The sequence below is a fragment of the Somniosus microcephalus genome, chromosome 6, assembly GCF_052327205.1.
Source record: "Somniosus microcephalus isolate GS21.2 chromosome 6, FLI_Smic_1.0, whole genome shotgun sequence".
Lineage (NCBI taxonomy): Eukaryota > Metazoa > Chordata > Chondrichthyes > Squaliformes > Somniosidae > Somniosus > Somniosus microcephalus.
Window position 1 is genome coordinate 47746374 of NC_140992.1, and position 22228 is coordinate 47768601.

At 41.4% G+C, this 22228-nt stretch overlaps 2 long non-coding RNA genes across 2 annotated transcripts; one reads left to right on the forward strand and one right to left on the reverse strand.

Annotated features, from left to right (window-relative positions):
- Window positions 1-594: 594 nt before the first annotated feature.
- On the forward strand, window positions 595-22006 carry LOC147115681 (uncharacterized). Its single transcript, XR_015078665.1, has 3 exons — window positions 595-793; window positions 20341-20612; window positions 21729-22006. It is a non-coding gene; the product is annotated as an uncharacterized LOC147115681 (long non-coding RNA).
- Window positions 4032-20397, reverse strand: LOC147115682 (uncharacterized). Its single transcript, XR_015078664.1, has 3 exons — window positions 20315-20397; window positions 18528-18631; window positions 4032-17112 (listed from the first exon to the last, which is right to left on the reverse strand). It is a non-coding gene; the product is annotated as an uncharacterized LOC147115682 (long non-coding RNA).
- Window positions 22007-22228: the final 222 nt, after the last annotated feature.

The window sequence follows — 22228 nt, forward strand, 5'->3', positions numbered from 1 at the left end:
GCCTGGAGAGTGTTGCACGGGGCAGTCCCGTGCAATAAAGTTTTATGTCGGTTCATGGACTCCCAGGCCACCTGCATTTTCTGCACCTGGAGGAGTCCGTGTTCCACATATACACAGAGTGTGAGAGGTTGCAGCCCCTCTTTTACTATTCAAAGGGGCTGCTCCTCGATTTTTGGTTGCACTTCAGTCCCACGCTCCTGATCTTTGGTCACCCGGTGTGGGGGTGGGGGGGGGAGCGGGCAAGTCAGGGGACCTCCTCGTAGGACTTCTCCTGGGCCTGGCCAAGGTGGCCATCAACAGGTACAGGCAGCGGGTGGTCGAGGGGGTCGTTCGGCCCGACTGCCTGCCTCTCTTCCGCGGCCATGTTCGTGCCCAGGTGGCCCTGGAGATGGAGCAAGCGATGTCCGCCGGCACGCCCGAGGCCTTCCGCCACCGGTGGGCACTGAAGGGCAACATCACCCCTGGGTATAGCACTTTAATTTAATTTGTTAAGTTTCCTTTAAACTTTTTTGTTGTTACAGTTTTTATTGGTTGTGCCCCTTTAAAATGGGGGCACATGCTTGACTTTTAATAAGCAATTGCCTGTAACAAAAAGAGTCAGCACTTGTAACTTGGATGTGGCTCAAACAGGTGGTGTTTCTGCTGCTGCTGCTGCTGCTACAGAGAGAGAGTGTCTCTCTGTCTGAGAGGAAGAGGTATCTCCTGCTCCTAGTACTTTCCACATCATCTGCCTCCCCGTGTTGCTGTGATGGATCTGCAGAAAAGGGGCGGGCGAGCAACAAGTTAAGAATGGGTGAGCATAACCCCATTGAGATTAAGGAGACAGCGATGGGTGTGGAAACTTGTGGCTGTCTGCTGCTTTTCAGTGTTGCAATGTTAAATGTGTAGGTGTGCTCCCGCTAACCTGGTGCTGTCACTGTGTAACCAACGTCACCATCTCCCATGGCTAGAGTAGTGCCTCCCCAACAGCTCCATGGCCTGCTTCTTGTAGGGGGTGCTTTTTAATATTGGGGATATCCCTCTGGCGCCCTGCCATCGCAGACTGTACTCAGGGAAACCAACCCCACAGAACGCCTACAACAAAAAAGGTAAGTTACTTACCTGAATGGGGAGCAGGCTTGCTCCTCCCAAAATCCACATTAAAGGACCCTCCCAATCGTCGCTGCTCCCAGGCCCCACGACCCCGAGATCCTCGACCCACAATCTTCCTCCCCTGGCCCAGACCCTGACCTGCGGCCTGCTGCTGCAACCACCACCACCATCATCCCCCCACAGTCCATAGATTTACCCCCCGAGGCCCACATTCCTCCACTGAGACCAGCAACCCCTTCCCCCCTCTGAAGCCAGCATTCTCTACACAAAGCCATCACCTATCTGTGGGCCGCTGTGGCACTAGCAGTGGCCCGATCTTTGTGCACTCTTCATTGGGCTCCTCCTTCATTCACTCTAATGAGATCCGAGGCCCAATATCCAGGGATCCTCGGACCTCTCCATTCATGTGCAGAGTATGCAACAATGGCTACTCCTGAATTTCATGGCACATGTGTTGCTCCTAGGCCTCTTTAAAGATTTTTGTGTTGTCTTTTGACCTGGAAGCAAGTGTGGTGGAGTGAGTGGCACCATTTCTATGCTAGTTTGTTGGGGAGTGATGGCACAGCTCCAAGAGGGTCTGTTCATATTGGAATTTTATGGGGCAAGATGGAACTTGTCTGTCAGTTGTTGGAAGGGTAAAATCTGGTCTTTTTTGGAAGAAGTTAACTGAGTCTATCTAAGCCTTTATTTAAACTAAATTTAGAATGCTCCCATGGCAAATAGATGGGAAGTTCCCCATTGATCCAAATTGGGGGAAGGGCCAATAGGCCCTTGAAGTTTTCCAGCAAGATGTAGATCTTTTTCTGGGTTATGGTTGCCTTTATTATTGGTTGTTTCTGGGGGCATTTTCTGAGGATCTATAAAGGCCAAGCTATATAGAGGATCATCTGAGAGGCCCCAGTTTGTTTGTCCAGCCAGAGATTTGGAACAGGCTGGGTTCCAGTCTATTATTCCCTGGAGTTAGACTGCTCATTAGTTGTGTTTGAAATTCAAAAGACTGAACACTCCTTCATGCTTGGGAAGTTGCAGGTATCTTCTTGCCTGACCACAGAAACCTGCAGATGCAGTGCCAAGAATAACTACACTGGAATCCTGATTGGTACCATCTGTAACAAGTATGAAAACTGCAGGCGGACATCCATTTCTATTGTGCTTTCCCAGCCTAGGAGTAATATGGATAGGTTGTTCCATTTGTCTAGGTCAGTATGTAAAGCCTGACTAATGCAACCAAAATGTCTTTATCATTATCAGACTCGATAAGCAATACATTCTAAAAAGGGATTTTAACGCCAATGGATTGATTCCAGTCTTATTATTTTTAAGTATGGTGCTGATTTAGTATTCTTCTATGCTCTACTACTTGTGTATATTATTATGTAAGTAAATCTGATCAAGATTTCCAGAATGTGGTGGACATCCCATATGGTCTCCAGTGCACTGTATACTGCAACGAATGAGTAAATGTTAATCTTATGCATATTACAACATAGATGGCACATATAAGGGCTCAGGTTTGGATCATAGGTGTGGCTCGGTCTGCTTATGGAACACACCTTTTTGCCATGAACTCAAGACAAAAGTGCTGAGAAAAGCCTGAACTGTAACACTGTAGTTATACTGAAACTTAGAAATTTGCACAGCAACACTGACTTTTATATTGAATTACAGGTTAACAGTACTAGAAGTATAGCTAAAAACCGAAATAAAAATATGATCAGAAAGCTACTGCACAGTATTTGGCTATTTGACTACAGTCAATGTTAATCACTGTGAACTCACAATTTGTAAATCATACACATTAATGTTAGTGTTTTATGCATGTGTTCTTTGTATTTAGTATTTACTGAGACATTAAGGTCCTTGGAGAAGGTCCATAGAAGGGCCACTCGAATGATACTTAGTTCTGGGGCTCTTAGCTATCAGGACAGCTCAGGGAACTGTCTGCTATTTTCATTGAAAAAGCATAGACTTCAAGGTAATCTGATTGACGTTTTTAGAATGTTGAAGGGAATAGATTCTGTTTGGGGTGGATAGGTTATTTTAATTAGATATAGGGATGGGAGAACTAGGAGGCATCAGCACAAAATACAGAAGCATAAAGTTAGGTTGAATGACAGGAAGTATTTATTTTCACAGAAAGTCTTCAACCTCTGGAATAATTGCCAAATGTGGCAAGTATGGATTCACTGCAGTCCTTCAAAAGGTAGTTGGATGAGTTCCTGAGAATTAAGGACATCTCCAGTTATAGAAGGTAGTTGGAGGGGTAGCGGTACTTATTGATATCAGTTGTTGCAGTCTCCTGGGGGCTGCTTGATTGCCTTTGGTGGTTGGAGAGGAATTACCTTGAGTTTTTTCTTAAGTTGGCCTAAGGCTTTTTTTTTCTGCATCTCCCAGGAGATTGCATGACTGGGGAAGGAAGAAAGAAAGACTTGCATTTATATGGCACCTTTCACAATCTCCTGATGTCCCAAAGTGCTTTACAGCCAATGAAGTACTTTTGTAATGTAATCACTGTTGGAATGCAGAAAGGGAGGGTTGTAGGTGCGTTCAGACTGCACTGTGTGGGTGGGGACAGGCTTGATAGACCAGTTGGTCAATTCATATCCTGTTTTGTATGTTTATTATGTATCTGTGTTTTTGTTTTGGATTTGATTATTTAAACAGGTACTTAGGAATAACTTTTTATTTTAAATTTGTGCTTAATGGCTGATTTTGGAAGTAGGACCGATGAAACAACACAGTGTAAAAGTACTAGACATCTCACTAAATTTGTATGCAGTGTCAGTACTAATTATGTATTTTTGTAATTTTGTAATCCAATTGATTTTTCATTTGTATCTTATTCTTGTCCAGAATCTAAATTCAATTTTAGACTTCTCAAATATTTGTTTTTGTGTTTGCTGTCATTTGGTCTTGTTTTAAACAATTTCACAAGCAAATTAAATAATCAGAATTCATTTTACTGCTAATGTTACAATACTCGGCTCAAAAATGTATACAGATAAGATATTTAACAATGACTTTGTTTTTGGTGCCATTATGGATTAGATTTACAAAATCCAGCTTGTCCCACTTAAAGACTCCAAAGTAAGCCTTGAGCTTTTATCGTGATAAAGGCAAGCAACTCTTTCCACAGCAGGATTCCAGGCTTTTGAATTCTTACATACATATCAGCATGTAACAACATACGTGACAACATATACAGATACTTCAACATACATGTATAACTGATGTGTAAAATGTCTGCAGTACACTTACACCAATTCTATGCTGAAGCTGGATTACAACATGCATTGAATGCACAATTAAGCATAAAAAATAAACACGATTCCTCTTAAAACCATGAGATCCATTTTGAAAAATGATTGGTCCCCAATATATATATATAATAAATTTGTTTGACACAATATATCTTCATTAGTTTTATACATTTACCTCAGACAGACAACACACAAATTGTTGCATAATAACAAAAATGTTAAAATAACAGAGGAATCTGAGCTAACGGAAATCTGAGCTCTGATGGACATTTTGTGCTGAACATTCTAAAATGATACATTGTAATAACAAAAACTTGTACAAATCATAGCTATGATTACATTTGAATTGTTTAACAATACAGGTACCATACAACTAAAATAGATGATGATAAGTGATGCTGAATTTTAATAACATTCATCTCCTGCCAGATATAATCTGTTGTAACAAGTAAAATACCAGAGAAACATCTGCTGCTATTTTACACAATATGGACAAACACTGTTACGCAAATGAGAGTACTTTGGTCAATGCCTGCTGGTTTACCTTGATTTGTTTGGGGATCGAGTGACAATAAGTTAGAATATAACTGCTAGGTATGTAAAATTTCTCTGTTGAGTTTAGGCCTATAACCTGGACATTTATGAAGCCAAAATCCAGTCTAAAAATTGCAGGTTGGTGCACACGCATCCTTGGAGTACATTGGGACACAGACTAATCTCTCATCCCAAAGCTATCTATGCTACTGTGACCCCAGCCACATATAACAGCTGGTCTCCTATCTTACACCATCATGATCAGAAGGTAAATGTGGATTACAGTAAATGGTGGCAGATGCACAGAGCCATTTGTTGCCATGTATGTACATGGCAGTATCTTTTTTTAAAGAGATAGGGTCATCTAACATCAAAATCATAAGACATAGAGTCAATACTCTTATCATTCAGTTCATAGAATCATAGAAATTTACAACACAGGAGGCCGCCATTTGGCCCATCTTGTCTGTGCCGGCTGACAAAGAGCTATCCACCCTAATCCCACTTTCCAGCACTTGGTCCGTAGCCTTGTAGGTTACAGCACTTCAAGTGCATATCCAAATACTTTTTAAATGTGATGAGGGTCTCTGCCTCTACCACCCTTTCAGGCAGGGAGTTCCAGACCCCCACCACCCTCTGGGTGAAAACATTTCTCCTCAAATCGCCTCTAAACCTCCGACCAATTACTTTAAATCTATGCCCCCTGGTTATTAACCCTTCTGCTAAGGGAAATAGGTCCTTCCTATCCACTCTATCTAGCCCCCTCATAACTTTATACATCTCAATTAGGTCTCCCCTCAGCCTCCTCTGTTCCAAAGAAAACAACCCCTGCCTATCCAATCTTTCCTCATCGCTAAAATTCCCCAGCCCAGGCAACATCTTCGTAAATCTCCTCTGCACCCCCTCTAGTTCAATATAAAAGTAGCCTAATATAAACTTTCTCTTTTCTTTTTAGTTTTACTTACTCGCCTCATACTTTCTCTCCCTTCACATTCCACCTGGCTGTGGGATTTGTCAATGCTCCCGTCCCGCCCCCCCCCCCTTTGTTACTCTCTCCAGTAAGAGATTGCTACAGAGGTAGGGCTATCCAGATATCCATAACATGAGCGAATGTGTTGTATCCAAACTATAGAGACCATAGTTTTAATAAAGTATTTCACTTTCCCTACAAGCGTTGGGATAACCATGCCTTCAAAGCATTCTCTGCATTTTAATTAAAATGTTATGAACAGGTACAGAAAATAATCAAAAAGGCTAATGGAATGCTGGCCTTTATATCTGGAGGATTAGAATACAAGGGGGTAGAAGTTATGCTGCAGCTATACAAAGCCCTGGTTAGACCACACCTGGAGTACTGTGAGCAGTTCTGGGCACCACACCTTAGGAAGGATATATTAGCCTTGGAGGGAGTGTAGCGTAGATTTACCAGAATGATACCTGGACTCCAAGGGTTAAATTACAAGCAGAGATTACACAAATTAGGGTTGTATTCCCTTCACTGGAATTTAGAAGGTTAAGGGGTGATCTGACTGAAGTCTTCAAGATATTAAAGAGAACAGATAGGGTAGATAAAGAGAAACTATTTCTGCTGGTTGGGGAGTCTAGGGCTAGGGGGCATAGTCTAAAAATTAGAGCCAGACCTTTCAGGAGTGAAATTAGGAAACACTTCCACACACAAAGGGTGGTAGAAGTTTGGAAAACTCTTCCGCAAATGGCAATTGATGCTAGGTCAATTGTTAATTTTAAATCTGAGATTGATAGATTTTTGTTAACCAAAGGTGTTAAGGGATATGGAGCAAAGGTGGGTATATGGAGTTCGGTCACAGATCAGCCATGATCTCATTGAATGGAAGAACAGGCTCGAGGTGCTAAATGGCCTACTCCTGTTCCTATTTTTCACTGCTATCTTTCACGAGACAGCAAGAGAAAAAAACATCAGAGTGCAAAACTGGAAGTACTGGACAGTTCTTCCAAGCAGGACAAGGGCAATTCTTAACCACTGGGCAATCTGGGATACTTGAGAGATCTTGGGGAGGAAAAACTGGGTATTGCCCATTTTGGGGGCTAATATCGGCCGGGCGCAAAGTTTAGCGCCTTGCGCTAATTATCACCTCCGACTGCAAAATTTGCCTCTATCACCCCTGGAGGTGATTAGAGCGCTAAATCAAGCGTTACACACCTCTCGAGGCGCAAACGTCGGGGAGCGAGGCGCTACCTCAGAACGCTACTGAAGCTCAGGCGATGTCAGTTACCATGGAAGCCAGACAGACTGGAGCTGTCCAGTTCTTAAAGGGGAGGGGCCATCTTGCTGGCCAGCCACACCCTGCTCATTGCAGTCTTGAATCTTGGCCTGGAGAGACCTCTAAAGCAATTGTGTTGGAAGCACTAATGGATAGGCCCAGGGAAAGAGCTCGGCGCTTAGGAACCTCAAGTGGTGCTGAGGGCCAAAACTCCTTAGGACAGCATTAAATCTTTCCAGATGTCCCTCTCCCTCTCAACCTGCATGTACCAAATATTTTGCCGACAAGAAAAGGCAGGAAGCGCCTGCCTTTAAATAGCACTCCCCCAGCCCCTCCTGACTTGAAAATGTTCTCCTCTACCTGCAGGCGCTAAGGCAGGGGCCGCGACTCAATATTCCGTCCGGGGCATTGCACGCTCGACTGACGTCATGATCTGCAGGTGCAGGAGATTGTGGCGGTAGTGTTTAGCGCCACCGCAGAACAACTGGTCAATTTCGCAAGCAGCGCTAAAATCGCCGCGCTTGGGCGCGAAGTTCCTAGCGCCTCGTTAGTGCCCCCCGGAGGCACTAGCGGGAGGCGCTAACCAACCGAATTTTTCCCCTTGTCTTAGATGCTACCGGACATGCAATTGGTTGCCTGGTTATAATAGAGCATAACTAGAAGCCATAAATATAAGATAGCTACCAAGAAATCCAATAGGGAATTCAGAAGAAACTTCTTTACCCAAAGAGTGGTGAGAATGTGGAACTCGCTACCACAGGGAGTGCTTGAAGCGAATAGTAAAGATGCATTTAAGGGGAGGCTAGACAAACATATGAGAGAATGGAATAGAGGGTTATGCTGATAGAGTTAGATGAGGAAAGATGGGAGGAGGCTCGAGTGGAGCATCAACGCCGGCATAGACTGGTTGGGCCAAATGGTTTGTTTCTGTGCTGTATATCCTATGTAATAAGTATTAGGAAAAGTGACTATGATCTGTTAAGTTTGTGGTTCCAGAAATGTTTGGGCCTAGCAATCTTCGCAAGTGGCCGTGACATGTCAGATCAGATCTTTCAATTAATCAGCACTCTTTCTAGGATAAATGAAAGATGCAAAAACTTACTTTGGGGCTACCACATGAATGTAACCTGAAAATAATGTTAAAACCAAGCGAGATGTACAATTCAATTCCAATGTATGAAATACCTGGGCTGTTCATAAATAATTAATCTGATCAGCTTGTATTAATCTGATCAGCTTGTATACAAGAAAGCTTCAGTTTTCATCCCAATTAAATTACAGTATTCAAAATAACAGCAATATTGCAGTCCTCACTGTAGGCAAAAACTCTCTAATAAGGATGTACAGGGTTTCAGTCCATGTCAAGGAGCATTGTTAAGCACTAGTGTAATTGAAATAAAACACAAACTTACAAGCCAGCTTGTATGTAACTATTTTTGAGAGCGTATAACCGGACAAATTGCTATTACATACAATCTTTTGTTAAATATTGCTTTTTAAAATAATTTCAATATAGACGACAAACTTTAATATAATCCAATCATTTGCCAAAACGGGTCTATATATTCAGCATGTTTTCTGGATTATATATTTTCCCTTCTCTCCTTTCTTTTCCTATCCTGCCTTTTTCACTTCATCATATAAATAAAACTCTCTTTTCCCCTCTATAGCTCAGAACTGTAACATGTGCATTTGGGACATGCCGTATGTGAACTGGCTCATTGCACACCAGGGAAAATGGAGTCTTAATTAGATTTTCAATTACCTAGAATATTATAAATTTCTCTCTTCCCTGAGACACAAGTTTTCACCGATGAGGTCAGAGGAGAATCCAATGATTTAACTTTGCAGCGATACTAAAGTTACAGTATAACTAAGAAGTTCGAGCTTGATCTGATTCCAAAGCCCAGTGGTATGAGGACATCGGGTGGAAGTAATCTCATGCCATTTGGGTTTGAGTGCAATTCCAGTGTTTGAAAAGTGGACAGTGGGCCCTTGCACCTGCTGGGCACTTTTTAACTTACCTGAAGTTGATTTAAAGTTTAGAGAATGTAAACATTCCCACCCATGTTCTCAAAACATTTAAATTGCAATGGCCAGGAGTACAACTCTGCACACGTCTGTAATAGCACATATAAAGGGCTCTTCCTGGGTCAGAGAATTCCAGTTGGAGACGGGCAGTATAAACAAGGTACTGCCTGACTGGAACTGATAGTGAAACTACTGGTCACAGACCACGAGCCACGGAAAGATTTGGATATGTTAGTGTTATATTTAAAGCACGCTCACAAAAGTTTAAAATACATCTCACTGCCATCTGCTGGGAGAAAGAGAGAATTGCTAGCCACGATGATGGGGGGAATGGGGAGTGCTATCTCATCCTGGATACTAGCAGCAAACATTCATACATTAGAGGGGCTGGAATGTCCTTTCCTGTTGCATGGAACTAGTTTCAAAGGGGTGGGTAAGGTAGCAGGCTTAATTGGCAGCTCTCCTGGTCAAACTCTCCACAGGGGCAAGGATCAGTAATCACGCCCCCAACTTCTTGTGGGATAGGGAACAAGAGAACAAAGACCTACTTGATGGAGTTCCCTTTGTACGGTCTGCTGAGAGAGAGGCAAATAAGACACAAGCAGGTTACCTTAAGAATAGAGCAGATCAGTCTCAGTGTACGCCTTGGTCTGATTCAATGCTAAGATTGACCAAAAGCAAATATATGTCGCCGACTAACTGGGACAGGGTGATGTGGTTTATTATTTTCCTTATTTATGAGAAAGGAACTATAGTTAAATTGGAGTAAGTGAGATTTGTTACAACTGTTTGTACATTAACTTGTGTCTGTAAAATAAAGCAGCTTAACAATTATATCTGTCCTCATCTCACTAAAATCTTAAACTGTCCATCTATCAAAAAATTGGAGAAATGCATGGAATTGAGGGAACAATTGAGGATTGTGAAAAAATGCAGGAGGCCATAGCCTAGCAGGATGCACAGATAGGTGATAAACATAGTTCAATATAAAAATTAAATACAGTTTGGAAGTAAGAATAGAGAACACTTTTTAAAGGTAAGATTTTAAAATGAAGTAGAAGGGCTGAGAGACTTTGATGTAGAGATACACAGGTCACTGACAGCATAAGCAGATCAGACCATAGTAAAAACAAGCACAATCACTAGTTTTGTATCTAGAGGCGTAGAACACAAAACAAGGATGAGATTTGAACTTGTACAGGGTCTTGGATAGGTTACAGTTCCACAACTGTATTTTGCAGAATTGTTTTCTTCTAATTCTATGGATGCAAAGAAAAAGGTGCAGCATGGATTTACTTGAATATTAGCAGTGATGAGGGGTTACAGTCATGGAGAGAGACTTGAGAAGTTGGAGCTTTTTTCACTCAAAGCGAGAAGGTTAGGGGGTGACCAAATAGAGATTAGGAAGGATTATGATGAGATAAATAGTGATACCATTTTGCTGACCAGTGGAAATAATGCAACAAGAAGACATAAATTCAATATTCACAAAAACAATGAAAGGGGAGGTTAGAAAAAATACCTTTACACAAAGGTTGGCATTTTCTAGCACAAACCATTATTGAAGCAGAGTCCATAAATTATTTTAAAGTGGAATTTAACAGTTGCTTGAAAAAGAGAAACATTAAAAGACATGGGAATGATAGAGAATGAGATTATACTAGATTACTTGGGCAGAAAATCACTGGTGCAGACATGATGGGCCGGGAAGACTGTTTCTGTGATTTTATGATTCAACAGTAGATGAGCTCCGAACTCTGTCACATGCTCAATGGCGCAGTCAGAGATAAACAGGTGGCAGTCAGAGTAATATCACTAGGTATGACCCTTGGACGATCAAATGCTGCATTGGATCATGAAGAAAAGCAGAAGTCACATTGGGCCGAATCCCCTCAGAGCAAAGAACCTGTAATAGGTACTCGGAGGCACAAAAAGTGTCATAAGTGGAATGGTGTCAATATGTAAACTAATAAAGACTTTGTCAAAGGCCTTCTTAATCACAGCGATATGTTCAGCAGCTTGTCTGACAATGTCTCAGCAGAGATATGGCCAACAAAAATGTTTCCCTAAGATGGCGCCTTTAAATAGCACGCGCGGAGCCAACACCCGACTGCAACTCAACAGCTGATGCTGTCCTTATTAGCGCCAGGTGGTATGTGAGGGGGGGTGGCTGAATTTTGCATCTGGGGCGCTAACGGGGCGCTGCGCATGTCGATGACCTCATCTTCGCCGGGCGCGGCCGAGCGGGGCGGTATCTACAGGAGCGGGACGCGAACTCTTAGTGCCTCCGCACAAACCTGGCCCAATTTAGTGTGGGGCATTAATATCGCCACGCCTGGGCAAAAATCCATTTGCGCCCCGTTAGCGCCCCATGGAGGCGCTAACGGCAGATTCAAAGCAGCCGAATTTCGCACCCATAATCTTTTCTGACAAAATAATTGCAGCTACAATAACCTTAGAGATTTCCAGACATCTGTCCATACAAAATTCATCTGAGTATGAGATACCTTTTTTTTTTAAACCATGCTACTCCAGCTCTTAACTGACCACATATAGATAGAAGGATAAAGAACACACCATCTGTGCTTTGGTCCTTCCAACCAAAACATAGACCTCTCTGCTTTCCCTTCTGGTTTAGGAGCAGTGACATTGAGCAAGTAATGATCTGTTTAATCGTTTAACCTGAAGAAAATTGTTACACTTTTATATCCTCCTCAATGAGAACCTAAACTAAAACTGGAAAAGTAGAACTGAAGTGTTCAGAGAAAGAATTTTAAAACACTCAGACTATTTTGTACTCGGCCCTTGGCTTAGAAGCATTGAAATATCAGGCACAATTGCTATCGTCTGACACGGAACTCTCTGGAACCTGTTTTGTGTCTCTACATAATAACTAGCACTGCATTTCAACAATGATTCAATGGATGAAGCGTTTTGTGACATTTTGACATGACAAGGTGTTATATAATTGCAAGTATTAATATTTACTTTTATTAGTTAACAAATGTTAAAATTTAGTTCCAGACTGCCTCACTTCCTAGTTTTCTTGGATTTATGCAGTGAGAACATGTACAGAAGACAATTAAGCTTTCGAACGAATACAAAAGCAAAATACTGCGGATGCTGGAAATCTGAAATAAAAACAAAAAATGCTGAAAACACTCAGCAGGTCAGGCAGCATCTATGGAGAGAGAAACAGAGTTAACGTTTCCGGTTGATGACCTTTCGTCAGATGCTGAGCATTTCCAGCATTTTCTGTTTTTATTGAAGTTTTCGAACTTGTGGTTTCAGGAAGGCCTTGACCGTCACCAGTTGGGAAAGCCAATGACACGTTAACAAGTGGTTTCCATCCCTAGCAACAGGTGCAGTTAAGCAGAGTTAAGGCTGTAGTTTCCTCTGTGGGTAAAGTTTAATGAGAAATAAATGTGTGTAAATAGGTAAGCAAGCCCAGTAATGTGATTTTCTTCCATTATATTCTACACTCAAAAGTCTTGTTGCTAAACTAAAATGCATTTTCAGAAATTGGCCCACTAAACAGAAAAAAAAACTTGAGAAGTATTCGTCCTTGTTAAAGTTTTACTTGGAATGGGATAAATACAGACACTCCAGCCCTAATTTTAATCTAACGCGATAGGCGGTAAACTTGCGGGTTCAGGTCGGCCGCTCGTTTTACTCTCCAATGAAGTGAATGCAGAGTAAAATCGGGCGGGGGTGTAAAACGAACATCCAACATAAACCCGCCTACTTCCTGCCCATAGGTTTGGTTAAAATTATCCCGGGTTTTTTAACATTTTGCAAAGAAAGGGCAAGACGTTAAGATTTAAACAAAGCATTAACAGAAGTGGTGATGCATATAGGGAAGTTAGAAGATGTGGCAATATCCCTCTAATTAACCCAATTTATGTTGGGAAGACCTACTAGCACCCTGACCTAAACCCTTGTGCCAGCAGTCCTGACCTGACTCTCTCTGTCAGTCTTGACTCCGCTCAACTCACAGTAGCAGCTCTCACACCCAAATGACTGAACTTACAACTGACAAGTTCACCACTTTTGGTATGGAGGTGATTAACATATCTATAATATATTAAAATTCTTGCGTCTAGCAAGCATTTCCTGTAAATGTCACACTTACTTCCTGCCACACATTAGCCACCACACTTTTCTACATTCTGTGACTTGCCATGATCAATACCATGGGAGATCTGCTAGTATGGAAAGTAACTTATAAATGTCAGTGTTTTTAAGGTACAGATGAAATGCTGGCAAATAAAATACTCATACACTGAACTGGATAAAATTCATACTGATAAGGCAGCCACAAACTCTTTCATTTCACTCTCTTTTGAGTACTTTATTTATTTTATTCTTATCTTACAACTGCTAACACTTATAACTTAATTTAAGTCTGTGTCCTGCCACTGGAAGTTGGATTGCATTGCATTGGCAGCAATATACCCCATAATGAGTTATGAAATAGTTCCTCCATTATGCCAGGCCAACATTTGTTCATGGGGGTAAAAACCAGCAGAAATAAGCTGTAAAACAATATATTTTGCAGGTTTTAAAAAAGGAAATACCAAGCAAATAGAAAATAACTGGAGGGACCTATACACTGCTTCCTGTATCTGTGGGCAGCAGAAAAGACTGCTATGTATTGCTGTGGCTGATTTGGCTCAAGATGTTTAATTCCTTGTGATTTCACTGCCTCCTATGTCTCACGGGTACTTGTCTGACACTGCAGTGAAGATCTACGGACCAGAGATCAGAAAGTTTGCTAAGAGAAAAAAATATTTTGGAAGAGTGGGTTGTCGTGCTAACATGCTATACAGTGGGATGGTAGGATGCAAGACTGCACTTGCACTTTTCCCATATGCCAGTTCCAGGCTGGATCACTGGGAGATGGTGAGTAGAGAACAGGCCACAGGTAGGCAGGAAAAAAATGACAGGCAAGTCACTTCTGGACTACTCTTGTGCACCTCCTAGTGTCTGGCTTCAGACTATTGACAGAGGCCAGGAAGCAAGACAACTACTTACCTCTTTGCTCAGGAATGCAGCAGAGCTCAGGAATGCAGCAGAGCACCTGGAAAGGGAAATAAATTAGGGGAGATCCCCTCGGGGGGGAATCTAGAACTAGGGGCACAGTTTCAGGATAAGGGGTTGCCCATTTAAAATGGAGATGAGGAGGAATTTCTTCTCTGAGGGTCATGAATCTTTGGAATTCTCTACCCCAGAGAGCTGTGGAGGTGGAGTCATTGAATATATTCAAGGCGGAGATGGACATATATTTGAGCTACAGGGGAGTCAAGGGTTATGGGGAGCGGGCGGGAAAGTGGAGTTGAGGCCAAGATCAGATCAGCCATGATCTTATTGAATGGCAGCGCAGGCTCGAGGGGCCGAATGGCCTACTCCTGCTCCTATTTCTTATGTTCTTATGAAACATTAAAAAAAAAGTTACAATTTTACTATTCAAGGGGCACCGTCTTTATGAAAAAAACATATGGCAATGTTTTCCTTTACAAAACAGAAAGGTGTAAATCATGTCAAAATGCATCACTCCCTTCATACACACATCACATCATTATAAGAAAATTGACAACATTGCTCTTCTCACTCTTCAACCAATCAAAAGTTTAGCAAGCCCATTTTCCTGGAGTGGGTGAATTTTCATAGAAACATAGAAGATAGGAGCAGGAGTAGGCCATTCGGCCCTTCAAGCCTGCTCCGCCATTCAATGAGATCATGGCTGATCAGCCAAATTCAGTACTCTGTCCCTGCCTTCTCCCCATATCCCTTGATCCCTTTAGCCTCAAGAAATATATCCAACTCTTTCTTGAATATAGAGAATTCCACAGGTTCACCACTCTCTGGGTGAAGAAATTCCTCCTCATTTCAGTCCTAAATGGCTTACCCCTTATCCTTAGACTGTGACCCCTGGTTCTGGACTCCCCGGCCATCAGAAACATCCTTCCTGCATCTAGTCTGTCCAGGCCTGACAGAATTTTATAGGTTTCGATGAGATCCCCTCTCAGTCTTCTAAACTCCAGTGAGTATAATTTTGGATGAGAAACCTCCAAGCAATTAACAAAGTAAACTCAAACATTTGCTCCCAGGTGGAGCTCAGAAGTAGGGTTCAGTGTTTAGGAAATGAATAACAACATTAAAGTAAAGAGCAAAATGTTGACACAATTGCTTCTAGTGGCATCAAAACTATTGGTTGGAATAAGCCTCAAGTCCAATGCTTTTCAGAAACCATCACTTGTTTCATATATCTATATTTTTTCACATTTTATTTTTGCTTCATCACAGAAGCTCTTCAGTGTATGCTTCGGACATAGCTCAGACCCTGAATTATTAAGAGAAAATTGCACAGCATGACTATAAACTGCCAGATCCCTCAGGATGAAAGAGAAATGCAGTGTGTTCATTCACAACCCGTGCTGAATCTTTATCTTTGTCACACTATCAAAAAGTTGGGTTTTTTTGGGACTTTTTCAACAAAAGCTAGATTAAAATGTCTACCTTTCTTGGAGGTTAAGAAAACAACTCCCATTTGTGAGAGAACCCTTTTAGATGCTGAATCCTCATTAAACACTGACTGCAGTAGCTGACGCTCTGATCACCACAGACGAGTATTCTCCACATCTACTTCACCGCAACAAGATCATGAAACACTACTTCTTTTGCATGGTTTGTCTAAACTTTATGCTAAAACGATTACTTTCCTGTCTTTTATTCACTAGTAGTCATGAATTAACTGATAACCCCCCCCCCCCATATTTGACCCAATTCTTATCATAGAAAAAAACACTTCTCACACAAATTGATACCTGCCTCTGTTCAAGGTACATAAAACATTTCACATCAATCAGTTGTATACTTTAGAAGGTCCACTATGTCTTTGAAGATTATTGAAACATTCTTTTGCAAGTATAAATATCTTGTGGTCCAAATATCAATAAAATACAATTACAGCATGCAACCTGGACCAACATACAGCTTTCACACAGCACTTTAAACTGAAGTATCAGCAACAGTCTGCAACACCTTTTACCAGCCACATTGGTTTGCCTTTATTTCATGCCAATCTTTATATGTTTTTCCCACAGTAGTTGTCTCAAGGATGCAGCTAGAGGCCACTGCTAATAGAGTAGATGTTGATTAAAAAGAAAACGCAATCATTTTACATGAGTAAAAGATGGCAGTTTTTCCCTGCAGATCAGAAACCATTTCCTGAGAAAATTATCTTTCCAAATGGCATTAGCAATCTCAATCTCAGGGCACCAATAGTGATTGCACAGCCTCTTTTCTTGGCATTTTTGTACATGCTCACATCTTGTCGATGGGCAATTTCCACTGGCAACCGGGGTTTAGATGTCATATACTGACTGGTGGTCAGTTGAATCAGGTTGCTTGTGTGTTTGTGGAAACAGATGGGAATAGAGCTAAAAACATGAAATACTAGTTTGGTTAGTCATGACATGCCAAAAGCTTGAATTCAGTTTTTATTAATGCTGTCTGAACTGTATTTAGTATGGTCTGTTCCATCAAACAATATTGGTAACTGGAGAGTCAAAATGTTAAAATCTGCAAAAAACGGAATTGGACATGTGTTCAAAAACTTGGCCCCTGCTAATGCTCATACTATTATACCATTGAGGAGCATTTGTTATGAACAAAAGAACCCATTGCAAACAAAGAAACTCAATCCTTTATACACAGCTACATAATCCTTCAGCAGTAAGGAGTACTTTCCCACTTCATGTGCCCAGATACTGAAGTGTCCTAAGGACCCTGATTGTTGTAGGCCTGATTGAAGCCTGAAGTTTGAGAGATGATAATAGGGAAGCAACAAGATCAGCTTTCAGTCCTGGTCCCTGAAGTATAGCTTCCCATGTGCACACTCTCCTTGTCTTCACTATCAGCAAGAGCTGCTGTGCACATATCACTGTAAAAATCTGAAATAAGCAATATGTCATTAATAACTTCATTTAAAGTGTTTTATTTGCCAGACACATAGTATAAACTGAAATGAATTAGTAAAATGGAGACAGATTTGAGCACAAAGTTCTTACAGTTCCAGATTTCTTCCCTTTCGTTCTCTTATCCTGAAGGCACTGACTCTTACTGGGGTACAGTTCCACAGTACAGTACAACTGAGCCCAATTATATTCTAACCTAATGTCTGCAGCAAGAGTCATTTTAGAGCAGTCAGATTTACTCCTTCGTAGAATCAGGCTGCTAACACCAGCTGTAGCTCCCTAACTGCTGCTCCAGTAAGGATTTAGCACAGACCAGGGATTCAATCTAGGACTAGGATGAGTTGGCAGCCGATGGTGTGACTCCCAAAGAAATGCCTGACCCATTCCACTCGAGTTATACCCAGGAGCATAACTCACTGGTGGTGCCTTTACTCACTATGCCATTGGAAGAGCAATTGCTAAATTCTTGGTATAGATCCTCCACTTCACTGTAACACTGATGGAAGTGCAATGGAGTAGGATGTGCCCCAAACCCGGAAGATTTTCAGGGTCATTTAAATTAATGTTAGTGGGCTCACCGGCCTCTAGCTGGGAGCCTGCCTTGGAGCAGGCAGAGAATGGCTTGCTGCCACGTAGTATGGCCTTGGGTTTGCACTTTCATAGCTTATGCCATTGATTATGTTGCAATCAATTAGATAGGCTTCCCAGCCCTTTCATTTTTATCCCTCCATGCAACACCCATAGCAACTTTAGAAGACAAGAACACACCAGCATCCCTTACGCTCATGCTGCTAAGGTGCAAATAACAAGAGAAAAAAGCCCTGTGATGTATTAGTCATTTCTGTCTAATTATAATAGGCCCACTCATATTTGGGCAGATGTATTATATGTCTGACATCACTTCTAGGGATGAGTTGGCAGCCGATGGTGTGACTCCCAAAGAAATGCCTGACCCATTCCACTCGAGTTATACCCAGGAGCCCACAAAGCCTGAGCAGAAAATTTTCTTGGAGCTGCTCCCGCACGTGAACGGCTTTCCACCATACATGTGGCGAAGGTCCGATGTTGGAGCGGGAGCACCTCCGAGGAAATTTCCAGCCTACATCTTTGTCTCACTTATATCTGTAATTTTTACCTGTAGAAATCCTGGAATAAATAATTTAATGCACAAGAACAACCATAGCATAATGGAACATTGTTGCTCACAAGGATGTTGTAATTCTTTGTTAAGTATCTAACAATGTAAGGAATATTGTTTCCATACTACAGTTGGTTATGAAGTGAATATTTAAATACTTATTACCCTAAATTTTATTAATCGCATTCTAAAAGCATATTTATCCGATTCAGTACATCACTTTTCAAATTAAGCAAAGAACTCTGGTTCTGACCTGAATTATTATCAATCTGATCAGGTTTAAGTTCTGAACCAACTGGTTGGAGAAGACTGGAAGGAATCCATCCTGTTTTATAAGTTACCACACTTCTCACTTGCCTGAAACACACGAAATGCAGAAACAATTACTGCAATCTATTTGTATATATGCAGACTCTGACTCTGACAGACTTGAAGTAAATTTAATAGTTTTAGTTATGTGGTCACACATTGCGAGAACCACAGGAAATTCTGCCTTCATTTTTTTTGGGAGTATACCTTTGTTTTCATCAAGGACCAGGCATGTTAGCATTAGGTAATGGAACACTTCCATTCGGGCTTTCCGTGTCAAGGTTATGCATTGGAAGGTTACATGCACTATAAAACTCCCTGGGATGTAAAATCCTTGGCCTTTGTAGTGTACGCCAGCCATAACAACAGCAGGAGTGCAATAGAAAGGCTGCAAACTAGGCTGGGACCTGGCTATATTGCAAATGTTAGTCTTAAGATCTTTCTTGAGCCCTATACACAGAGCGGGATCTAGAATAGGAGATATATGTAAAACAATAAAGTAACCTTGTTGCTGTTAAACTCAACGGAAAGTACATTTAATTTTTATTCTTGGCTCCAACTGCATCCGCTTGCTCATTCAGTTATCATCTTGCAGAAGTTTTTTTGTTTGCATTAAGTAGTGCTCAGTTCTCAATTAAGCCGATGGCCCTGAAATTGCGGTCTCCCATACGCTGTACTCTCGGAGAACGCCGTCGTAATCCATTTTAAAGGCCCCGCAACTTCTGGGTTTCCGCATGTGAGAAATCCGGAACTTGCGAGGTATGCCTTGACAGATCATCCGAACTGCATGGAAAATCAGTACTGCTGGTGCAGAGTTGGGCTTTTGCCCACCAACTGCCCAGCAATTGCCCACAAAACTCTTATGGCTGGTAAAAGCAGGCATAGGGCCTGCTTTCATCAGCGTAAGGGTATACATAAGCCTTAAATTAAATACTTAAAAATCAAAAATTATGCACATACTCTTGAGTTTATGCAAATATTGGCCCAGATTAAGATGTTTAAAATGATTTATCAAAAAATTAAATTTTTATTGAGGTCGGTGCAATGAAGGGACTTATGGAAAAAAATTGCAATTCAGTACATTTATAATTATTAGAATTCTGTACATTGTATAATTATTTGGGGATTCCATTGCTTATCATTAGCATTCGTAAATGATTGCAATGGAATCCTCCTTTGTCATTGGAGGACCAGGCCCACATGATCCCAGGGACGCTTCCGAACCACCTGCATCCCTGAGATCCGTGGGCCTTTACACTGCCATACGCCTGGAGGCCTGAGGCCACAACTCTTTGCAGCCTGGGTGCCTGGAGGTAGGTTCGGATTTGTTTCACGGGTCGGAGGCATACTCCGGAGATACGCCTCCGACTGCAATTTCTAGGCAATTGTAGTTTGACAACCATTACAATTAAGTTAATAAAATTGTCACCCAAAGTATGTTTTACAGTTTAACTTATAGCATCAATGTGGGCAATAGAAATATTCTTTAACTTTGTAACTGTCTGATGTTTATAATATTATATCCCTGAATTTGGACGCTCCACAGCTGTCTTTTCTGTTAACTATCTTTGCTTTCCCTCGGATTTTCTATTTGCTTTAACACTGTTTCTCCCACCGTCCTTTTTCACATTCTGAATCAATCTAACTTTGAAGTGACTTGGAAGTTAGACTGACAGGTGCTGGTGATATTGACTATTTTCTATCCTTTCCTTTACTTATGATTGAACTCACCACTGTCCCTCTTCTCCCTCTTGCAGTACCTCAACCACTTCGCCATTCTGCATGACAAGTTCCTCAATGGATTTAGTTTCATAAATGCCTTCTACTCGGAACAGACTTTGAGCCTGAAACGAAGAAATGTGCAAAGTGTAAACAGGCGACAAGAATCCAAACTGCAGAATTGAAGAGTTACAAAAATAAAGATTGCAATTTTGAAAATATTTACACAGGCTATCAGTGCTACAACAGGAAATACAGTTATTTACTTCCTCAAGTCAGGTTTGCTGGACAATTCACAAGCAATAAAATGGTAAGTGCAATGTGGATAGCCTTAAGAATGGAAATAAAACAAGTTATTTGATGGAGTGCCATATCACATGTTTATAGTGTTTTGTGGCTCACAATCAAAAGATTGTTATAAACAATTTGTTTACAAATCATCTATTGTGACATTTCAACTGCAGAAATATGCAAACTATTTTCACATTTGCCATAAAATATTTCCAAAGTTGCAAGGCCATATCAGTCTGACAAGTAGCAATTAACCTTTTGGATCCAGGGCACTTTCAAACTTTAACCTCACTTTAAATCCTAAAATCCCTTTGTGCCTCCAGTTTTTCTCCCCCAGGGCATCACTAAACATCCAAAATTAATCCTTAGCACAGATGTTCTATCCATCCATGATAATCAGTGAATAAAGCAGGTATGGGAAAAATAATGAGTAGGTCAAAGCAATGTCATATGCTCAATAGACATGGAATGAAGTTAAAAAAAAAGTCTGACCTGAAAAAAATTGCAATGAATATTAATGTGACTGACAAGCATTAGCTGTAGAATTTTTCAATTGTAGCTGTTAAGCAGAAATGAACAAATGGTGTTCATATAAGAATCCAATGCAATTTTATAATGCAGATTATTGTGAACTGAGACTGCATTCTATATCAGAACTGTTCAAAAGCACACAGCTAACTAAAGGGATTGGATTCTAAAATATAGAAGTAAAACAAGAGCTGGCAATGCCGTTTTAAGTTGTAACACCTTGAAAGTGCAGTTAGCATGTTAATGCCAACCTACTTTCACTGTACATGATGTCAGAAGCACTTTGCAGCTTGCATACATGCCCTGTTAACAAAGTGCAAAGTTTTTCTCCGTACAAGTATAAAAAGTATTCAATTGCTGTGAGCAAATGTGGACAGATGAAAGGACCAACCAAATTAGGGAGCTTACCGCCTTTGACGTGAAGATCATAGTGAGACACCCAGGAGGCACGGGATTGGCAAAGCAGGAAGAGACATCAAAAGTCAAAGTTAGAACTATAATGCTAACTTGTCACCTAGCAAGCGCCTATCAACACCACAGAGTACAACATGCCACCACAGGGATTGCTGAGGCCATACACTCAGTGTCACATATTTTCTTTCCACAGAGTTGCAAAAAAAGATCAGAAGCTGAGCCCGGACGGTCTCGCCAAGCTCCTGCAGCACCGCACTCTTCAGCAACACCACTTCTAGAAGGCAGCAGCCTGGTAACACAAACCCAGGCTGTAAAATTTCAAAGGTAGACGAAGGAATACAGTATGAGGTGTGGCTCAAAGGAAACAAATGGGTAAATTCAATTTGCAACAGAATACCAAACTGAGCTCTCGGAGGTTTGTAGGGCTGGAGGAGGTTACAGAGATCAGGAGGGGCGAGGCCATGGATGGAAACCAGTGTAGATCAGTGAGCACTTGGGTAATGAGTGAACGTGACTTAGTGCAATTTTGGATACATGCAGCGGAGTTTTGGAAGAATTGAAGTTTACGGAGGATGGAAGCTGGCAGGAGAGCATTGGAATGGTTGAGTCTGGCAGTATAAAAAGCATGGATGATTGTTTCAGCGGCAGATGGGGCTGATGCGGTGGCGGAGACAGGCGACATTATGGAGGTGG